Raw genomic sequence first — 10,126 nt, 5'->3', positions numbered from 1 at the left:
GTCCTATCACGGTGTTATCACTGTCTTATCACTGTCCGATCACTGTCTTATCACTGTCTTATCACTGTGTTATCACTGTTATCACTGTCCGATCACTGTCCTATCACTGTCCGATCACTGTCCGATCACTGTCCAATCACTGTCGTATCACTGTGTTATCACTGTTATCACTGTCTTATCACTGTCTTATCACTGTCCGATCACTGTCCTATCACGGTCTTATCCCTGTCCTATCACGGTCTTATCACTGTCTTATCACTGTCCTATCACTGTCCTATCACTGTCCTATCACTGTCCTATCACTGTCTGATCACTGTCCTATCACTGTCCGATCACTGTCCTATCACTGTCCGATCACTGTCCTATCACTGTCCTATCACTGTCTGATCACTGTCTTATCACTGTCTTATCACTGTCTTATCACTGTTATCAATGTCCTATCACTGTCCGATCACTGTCCAATCACTGTCGTATCACTGTGTTATCACTGTTATCACTGTCCTAGCACTGTCCGATCACTATCTTATCACTGTCCTATCACTGTCTTATCACTGTCCTATCACTGTCCGATCACTGTCCGATCACTGTCTTATCACTGTCCTATCACTGTCTTATCACTGTCCGATCACTGTCTTATCACGGTCTTATCACGGTCTTATAACTGTCTTATCACTGTCTTATCACTGTCCGATCACTGTCCTATCACTGTCTTATCACTGTCTTATCACTGTCCTATCACTGTCCGATCACTGTCTTATCACTGTTATCACTGTCTTATCACTGTCCGATCACTGTGTTATCACTGTTATCACTGTCCAATCACTTTGTTATCACTGTCTTATCACTGTGTTATCACTGTGTGTTAGTCTGGGGTGTGAGTATGATGTGTTTTATATGACTGTTGGACATCAGCAGCTCTTTTTTATTGCTCATGCATTTAATATAAACTTCACTGCTGTCCGAGTTTAAACTACAGCATATCTTTTGGGTAATATATCATTCTGCTTCCTCACTTTTTCATTTATCACCATTTATTGCCTTTTTCACGCAACAGCCACTTTAATCCATTTCCATGAAGTGTTGGCATTTCATACACTATCCCAGTGCATTGTGGGTAATCAGATTATCAGCTCATAACAGCAGTGTTGACATGAGGAGTTAATCAGGCCGAGAGGCTCACTGCAAGATTAAAGACGGCTAATACTGAGAGAGAGAGAGAGAGAGAGAGAGAGAGAGAGAGAGAGAGAGAGAGAGAGAGATGAAAATGAAAGGGTGAGACAGAGAGGAAAAGAGAGTAAGAGAAACTAAAAAAGGACAGGGAATGATGGATGGAGAGAGAGAATGACTGTTGGAGTGAGGGAGAAAAAGAGAGAAAAAGAGGAAATAGGAGAGAGAATGAGAAGTGAGAAGTGATGCAAAATACTCTGGGGAAAAGATAGGAAAAAGAATGAAAGAGAATGAGCAAGGAAGAGAGAAAGAGAAATAGATAGTGGATGAGAGAGACTGAGAGAAATTGAGCAATAGAAAAGAGAGAGAGAGAAAGGAAAGAGGATGAAAGAGAGATGAAGAAGAATAACAAAAGCAGGCAGCAAAGAGAACGAGAGAAAATGAAAGAGATAGAGAGAGAAAGAGAGATCTATAGAATAAGGTGAGGAGAAAAAAGAAAATGGGTAAGAGGAAGGAAGAAAGAGACATAAAGGGAGGTGCATATGCAAATAATGAGGGAGAGAGAGAAACTAGAAAGAAAATGTCAGAGCTAGAGAGAGAATTCAGGAAGCGAGAAACTGAAATGAAAAGACTGGTAGAACGAACAAAAGAGAAATAAATAAAAAAATAGAGGATGAGAAAATGAGAAAGAGAGGATGAGGGAGACGAGGAATTAGGGACTTAAAAAAAGAACAGAAAATAATAAAAGGCAAAGAGAAAGAGAGAGGATAGCAATATGGAAGGAGAGAATGTTAGTGACCAAAGAGAAAGAGAGAAAAAAGAGAGAATGAGGGAGAGAAATAAAATAGACAGAATAGGAAGGTTGAACAGTGACATGGGAAGAGACAGAGTGGGAGAAAGAGAAAAATAACAAGACAGAGTAAGAGAATGAATAAAAGAGAGATGGAGAGAAAGAGAAAGATCTCTCGTTTCTTTTGTTGCCATAACGATGCCCTGTAAAGCTGTACTAAGGCGGCGTTTGTATTTCATCCAGAATTTTTCATGTTACCTCATTTATTTAGCTAGCACGTAGCTGCTACATCTTTTATACACAGTGTAAAGACACAGTGAGAGTGAAAACCAGACAGGACCATCCGTGACGTCAACATTTACCTCAGATGTGTTGGTAAATTACTAAAAAAAAAGACTCAGAACCACTAAAATTACTATTAGCATCGACGCTAAGACAACTAGCACAATTAACATGTGCATCACCATAGTGAGAACACAGTGTGAGTTTCAGCTAGGACACTGAACATAAGCAGGCTGAAGATAACGATATATCTAGCTGTTAAGTGTTTTATACAGATACAGCGAGAGTGGAAATAATGCAGAATGTCAACATTTACCTCAGATGTGTTGTTAAATTACTAATAAAAGGCTCAGAAGAACTAAAATTACACTGTTATTACACGTAGCATTGATCGCTAATCAAATTTATACGCGTTCTTCCATACAGAGAATACTATGCGAGAACTGTTCTGGAAAGCTCAAACTTATTCACTAATAAAACGATTAAATGAATATTCATATAAAGCTCTTCATGTTTACGTGAGGTACTTTAGGACCACACTGTTGCTAGGCAGCATGGGACACTGAGCAAAGCAAGTTAACAACTGAGGCTAACAATATATGTAGCTAGCACATGCTGTTAAGTCATTTCTACAGACACAGTGAGAGTGGAAATGAGACGGAAACATCCGGAGCATCAACATTTACCTCAGAGGTGGTGCTAAATTACTAATAAAAAAGACACAGCTCAGCTAAAATTATGATTTATCTAGCTAGCATGCATCTCTTAGAAAAACAGACATCGGAAACGACACTGAACCGTCCGTAATGTCAACATTTACCTCAGATGTGTTGCTAGATTAATTCTAAAAACCTCACACTCAGAACAACTAAAATGACTCTGTAATTAGAGTTAGCATCGGTTGATTTGCATCACAACTTGAAGCGGTTGGAGAAGTTTGGATGTTGCGAGAGGTTGAATGGAATTTAATCTTATCGTAAACACTGCCAAATGACTAAATTTACTCTAACGTCATTCATTATTCAGGACGGAAACCGTATCATCACTAACATATTCTTTAATAACGGAGATTTTTTTTTTTTTGTGGTTCACAAGAAATCCTCATATAAAAGATGAAATACAGCTGAATAATCTGTAGTCTACCGCATTTATTAAAATAAATAAATAAATAAATACAGAAATGGAATACAGTGTTTTGTATGTATGTCAGGGATGAAACTGAGTTTTTTTCAAATGGAATTTCTTTACGTTTTGACGAGCGATGAAATAAAAACGCTTCTCTCTGTTCGTTCATAACGAAGACGACGACAACGAGACACTTTATTAAAAATGCAGACGCGCGAGATTATATTCTAATTTGTTATTCGTGTTCTGGCAGCTGAAATGAGAAACAACACACACAATACGCATCATGCAAATGACACTACGGCGCCCGTTGTTTTCACACAGAACAAAATCGAAGAAGAGAGCCAAACATCTGAGAATACATAATTCAACAGCTTAGGACTAGTGGCCTTATCTGCTTACGGCAAGGAGGAAAAAAACACTACAAGCGCGGCTCAATTAAAAAACAGACCTGCACTTCTGTTTCCTTTTTCTTTTATATTTTCTGTTTATTTATAACAAGCTGTGAACAAGGTGACAGGATAACGGACCGACGTGCAAACAAACCCCACCCCTTATCGATCGTCCATGGAGATCCTAAACTCCCCGATGCTTCTTGCTTCTTATTCATTACTACTCATTTTCATTCATCCTGGTAGTTTTTTCTCCTCTTGATCTTTCTAAATGGTTATATGACAATTTTTAAATCAGTGTTTCCTTTCGTTTAATAAAAGGAAACGAATGTTCTGGCCACGCCCCCTACCTAAATCTGACACCGCAGCCAGTTGAACGTAAACTAAATCTTAAATCGGGGTGTGTGTTCGCTCTGAAGCTGGGCATTGAGAGGAGTTTAAATCTAACAATGTTGCACCACAGACGCTTAAGTAAAAGTGAGCAGCATCAAAACTTTGTCACAGAGAGTGGCATGTTCACCCTCGCCAGCCAATCAGAAACAAGCTTTGATATGAACAGGAAGTAATTCATCCACGATTGAGACTCATAGAAGCGATTATCCAGGTTCATCTCTCAAAAGCGTGTTTTACAATAAAATGGTGCTTCAAATGATCCATCTCTTACTGTATATTTCTACTTTATTTCTAATCTGCGTGCACGTTTGGAAGATAACGAAGTGGCTAAGAGCTTTATATGGATTTCAGAATAGAGTGTAACATTATATTAACGCTAAAATGTCCGAAATATTCTGGTAAGTGATAAATGGCCGGTGCTTATTTAGCACTTTTTTAACCTTAGCAGTTCTACAAAGCGCTTTACATTGGTTCTCATTCCCACCCTCACCCATTCACTCACACACCAGTGATAGCAGAGCTGCATGCAAGGCGCTAACTTGCCACCGGGAGCAACTCGGGGTTCAGTGTCTTGCCCAAGGACACTTCAGGATGTGGAGTCACGTGGAATCTTGTTGAGTCATGTGGAGTCATGTGGCCCTACGGTTAGTGGACAACCTGATCTACCACCTGAACCACAGCCGGCCGTTTTGTGCCAATAATCTTAATTGAGAGATCAAACACAATTGATCTAACTGTGTGCTGCAGGTTTGGAGGAAGAAAGCGATTCTTCGTTTGTTTTTTGGTTGTTTTTGTCATTTTGTCCATGTTTATAGATAACAGTGTTAGCAAGTCTGTTTGAGACACTGAACAAGTCCAGAATGCTAATCTAGTGGCTATACGCTTCCATTCTGTGTTAGCCACATTAGCCTTGGAGTGTTGGTGCAACAACTGAAGGACTACATTTTTCTTTCTATTCATCTATCTATCTGTCTGTGTGTATAATTAATGATAGAGATGCTCCATGGTTCATTTAGATACATTATGTGGAAAATGATTTATGCGGAGGAGCAAAGAAGGAAAAAAGTTTGAAAGTACAGACTGTGTGTGTGTGTGTGTGTGTGTGTGTGTGTCTTCAACAGAAACTGCATTTGTATACCATGTTGATGCGGTGTGTTTTTTATTCTCTGGCACTCAGCTGAAAACGAGGCGTCTGGTGTAAATGTTTCTCATCAGGACGTTTGTGCCGCAGGTGCCGAAGGAAACAGAGACATTTCCCAAAGCGAAGTGAGGAAATAATCACCTCTATTAGAGCTCAGACGAAACAACAGAACAGCTGTGCGATTTTCTTCCAATTGACTTTTCCCTCTCGGTGCGTTCACAAAGCCGAGTGTGTATACTGCTGTTCAAACACAGCCGAACCATCTATTCATGTGTGTCGCACTACCACTGAGCTATCACTGATTACACAGGTTTACATTCTCTCAGGACTACAGAGAAGGAATAAATCACCTGGGGGAGTGCTGTTATAGGAAATTAATCAACCACGCAAAGGAGAGTTACTGTTACCACCCTGAAGTTGATTATGTTCCTCTAACATCACATCCCCATGGGGTTTATTCCTCCTACACATCAACAACTTACCATCAATTACAGTTTTTTATTTATTAAGCAATGACATCACACTTTTATCCTATTCTAGTTACATTTAATGTTGTAGAACATCGACCATCTATCTATCTATCTATCTGTCTGTCTGTCTATCTGTCTGTTTGTCTATCTGTCTATCTATCAGTAGGAAGGAGACAGTGAATCACACTTTAGATCAGATGAAAGCCTGATTATGAGATACACGTCTTTCCGTGCGCTCTCTTCCTGGAAGCCGATACCTAGCTAAATGTCCATCCGTCTGTCTGACAGAGAAAACATCTCGTTACCTCCTCCTCCTCCTCCTCCTCCTCCGTGACGGTGTGTTTCATCCCTGCTGTGAGGAGGGAGAGAGTATTAAGCGTCTGTACAGCAGGGTGTCTGAGCGAGCTCTCGATCAAAGAGCCGACCGACAGCAGGGTGAGGAACTGAGCTGAAAAGGATCTACACTGATCCCTCACAGGCCCAGAACCCATCTGTTCCACACAGACCCCTCAGGAGAGAGACACGGCTCAATCAGAGCCAACACCACACACCACCAGAGCACCTCCTGCCCCACAGCCGTGTCTCTGATCAACAACACCCCCAGAGCCAGTTCCCCCTCCGTCACCTCCAGCTGAACACACACACACACACACACACACACACACACACACACACACACACACACACACACACAGACCACTGAACGATACGTACTCACGTCGAACTGCAGTATTCTGTTACACTGCACATCTCACATGTCCTCGTCATCAGAGCTCATTACTGGAGTTTAATTGGAACTACATTAGTTATTATTTTCCAGATAAACTACAGTCTCCGTGTACATGGTGTTTCAAACTCTTGCTGATCTTCTGAAGCTCTAGAACCCATCATGAGCACTTCACTCAGCTGAGGCAGCATCACAGCTCAGCTAGCAGAAGATATTTTACTACCTCACCCTTAAACTCTGTAATAGTGTTTCAGAGAACACCAGGAACACTCTACACAGTGCTGTGCATAAGTAATCCCCCGCCCCCCCTACCTTTTTCAGATTTTTTAGTGAACTGAACTGAACTTCACTGGGAATGTTTGTTATGACACAAAATTACCTATCTATCTATCTATCTATCTATCTATCTATCTATCTATCTATCTATCTATCTATCTATCGACCTGTCTGTCTGTCTATCTTTCTATCTATCTATCTATCTATCGATTTATCTATCTATCTATCTATCTATCTATCTATTGACATGTCTGTCTGTCTGTCTATCTATCTATCTATCTATCTACCTGTCTGTCTGTTTGTCTATCTTTCTATCTATCTATCTACACTTTCCTTTTCTCTATTAAAACCCATAGGAGATGCACTGAACCACACTTTAGATCAGATGAAACTCTGAATATTAGATGCATGTGCTCCACATTAAGAAACGTAGAAATGTATTTTCAAAAGTTTTCACCCCCACCCCCACCCCCTGTTATTGTGAAACCCCCAAATTGGTTCTGGAGCAACCAGCTGCTATCAGATAATAGCTCAGATGTTTAGTTGAACAGAGTCGACCTGTGTGCAGTTGAAGTGTCACATGGTCTGAATATAAATGCTGGTTCCTGGAGGAACCTCTAGCTTTTTAGAGAACATATCAAGATGAACAGAAGACCAAGGAGCGATCAAAACAAGTCTGGGGCAAAGTTCTAGAAATCAGAGCTTGGTTACGAAATGTGGACAAATTCATAGGGGGTGAATATTTATGCCAGGCACTGTCTCTCAGTAACTGTTTTAAAATCCTGACTTAAAACCTACCTGTTTAACTCAGGTGTACTGTGGTAAACAGGTTTGTAGTCATTCACAGTTATTTACATGTCATTTACTGAACACTTTAATGTGCTTCACGAGAAATGGCACTGTATGGACTCACAATGAAAAGTGCTTCATAAAATAATGAGGATTTATTCGAGTCATACATTTCCGCTGCCGCGATCATGTTTATCTTTCTTTCATCCATGTAGCAGCTACGCGGAATAAAAAAGGAAAGAATACACACCGGAGTTCTTCCAGTGAAGAACCGATACTGTGATCGTCTTTATTGAATCACTTTCAGCTCCTCGTAAGCGAATTATTTTCCACACGAAGAGAAACTCTGTTTGTAAATAATTATGATGATGTAACAGGAAGCAGCCGCCGTTCTGCTCTGAGTTTTTTGTTTTGTTTTGTTTTGCTCTTTCTCTTAGCAAAAGAGTCGAGCGTGAATTTCTCTACTTTTTTATGAATTGGAATCCTTGATACACTGTTGCACAACTACTTATGCACACACACACACACACACACACACACACACACACACACACACACACACACACACACACCACTCCCATTCCCAGTAGGATTGGATAGGATTAGATTTCCATCAGAAACATACTGCTCCAGAATTGCTTGTTGAACTGTTGCTTTCATTGTGTTCCTGAACATTTCTTGGAAAGACAGATGGAAAGATAGAACAGGGGGAAAAGAGAGAGAAACAGAGGAAGATGTTGTGAGAAGACTTGTTTCACGTCTGTGGATGGGTGGATGGTTTTTTTTTTCTCCCTTCCTACGTTTATTTCTACGGTCTTTCAGAAACCTGTGCTTAATTTATAAAGGAAATATGTAAATACAGACAAGTATGTACACTGTATATTACATGTGTGTGTATATATTACATTATATTTAAATTCCAGTCCAAAAAAGAGGAATATAAAGTGTAAAGACTGTAAATAAAAGCCGAGCTGCAGCTGGGACAGAGAGGATCTCTGCCTCTGAGTTCGGCACATTCTTTCCTCATTCAGATGGATTGAATGGGTTTTTCCTCTTGAGCTGTCACCCTAGTGGTGTGTATGTGTGTATGTGTGTGCGTGTGTGTGCGTGTGTGTGTGTGTGTGTGTTTTAGATTTGTGTGTTCAATGCTGCTTTCAGCTCGGCCATCTGTGCAGCAGAATCCGCAGTGCTGGGACTCGACTGCTCATTTAGTTGATCGAGTGTGTGAGAGGATTTCGGTGTGTGTGTGTGTGTGTGTGTGTGTGTGTGTGTGTGTGTGTGTGTGTGTGTGTGTGTGTGTGTTAGTGTATTGGGATGGTGCATCCGTTTCCAGTCACACATTGTGTGTGTGAAGTGGCTCAGTGGGGGAAACATTAGTAACTGGTGTGTAAATGACTGATGACACACACACACACACACACAAACACACACAAACACACACACATTTATTTATCATGATCAATGTAATAAATCTCCCTTTATCACAGTGTCAGATAGAACACTGACTTCATACATTAAGGGTAAATAAACCACGCCAGGCGGAGTGTATTATTTTTTTGCAATACCAGCACGGTCTGGAGTGTGTTTCATATCAATTAAAATGCTTTCATTCAATAAGGAATAACAAATTGCATTTTTTATCCATTTATCTTTACATTTGCTGGGGCTGGTCGGGGCTATCCCTCCTGCCCAGGGGCACAGTGTGGGTATGATTTAATCTGGCCAATACAACAAAATGATTCCTGTTATTACGTCATTATTGCACAATCCGTTCATATAATATAACATTTATTTTAGTTTCGCACTCTTGAGTTGTGACACAACGGCGTCGTAAAAAGCAGCAAAGCATACAGCGTGGTATCAGACCAACATCAGCACTGTACACGCCATACGCACATATTTTAAATCACGATTAACATGAGAGCACATTATAAACATAAACATAAACTGCTTGGTCTAAAACCGATCGAATTCCAGTTACACCTACGGTTAAAGCCTTTCCCCGCCCCCACCGCATGCTTCCAGTCCCTGAACCCCCTGACAGTGAAAGCTGAGTCTGACAGTGAGGGCAAGTATTTTCGGCACGGAAAACAAAATGCAGCACTTGTTTCCAGAGAATATTCCAAACGTTGACTTGAGGTATACCACAACACAACAAATGACTGGTTTTTGCAACAGCGAAGAGGAAAACATCACTCTCACCAAGGTCAAGAGGCGCTCTTGGGGGACCAGACGTGCTCGAGCCACATGACGAGAGCAGAGAGTGAGGCTCCGCGAGTTTCTGTTGAGTGGTTGCAGTTACACGATCGCATCTGGCAACCCACTACTGGACCAACCTGTCATATCCATTTTTTAATATTCCATTATGGTCATATTAATTGAGCATTCTAGCTAGCAATCAGTGACGAATCACGCAGTTGCAGGACGTTCACTGAGAGGCTACTCGGTGTCAGGTATTTCAGCGCTCTCACGCAGCCCGGAGCACAACGACGCGCTTCCCGGTTATCCTGAGATTGTTTTTCTTGACACGTGTTCTTTGTTTTGTTTTCTGTCTTGTCTCCTCTTTGTTTTATT

Source organism: Ictalurus punctatus, chromosome 22, assembly GCF_001660625.3.
Source record: "Ictalurus punctatus breed USDA103 chromosome 22, Coco_2.0, whole genome shotgun sequence".
In the NCBI taxonomy this organism is placed as follows: Eukaryota; Metazoa; Chordata; class Actinopteri; order Siluriformes; family Ictaluridae; genus Ictalurus; species Ictalurus punctatus.
The sequence above is the reverse complement of the archived record's forward strand: the minus strand, read 5'-3'. Positions refer to the sequence as shown.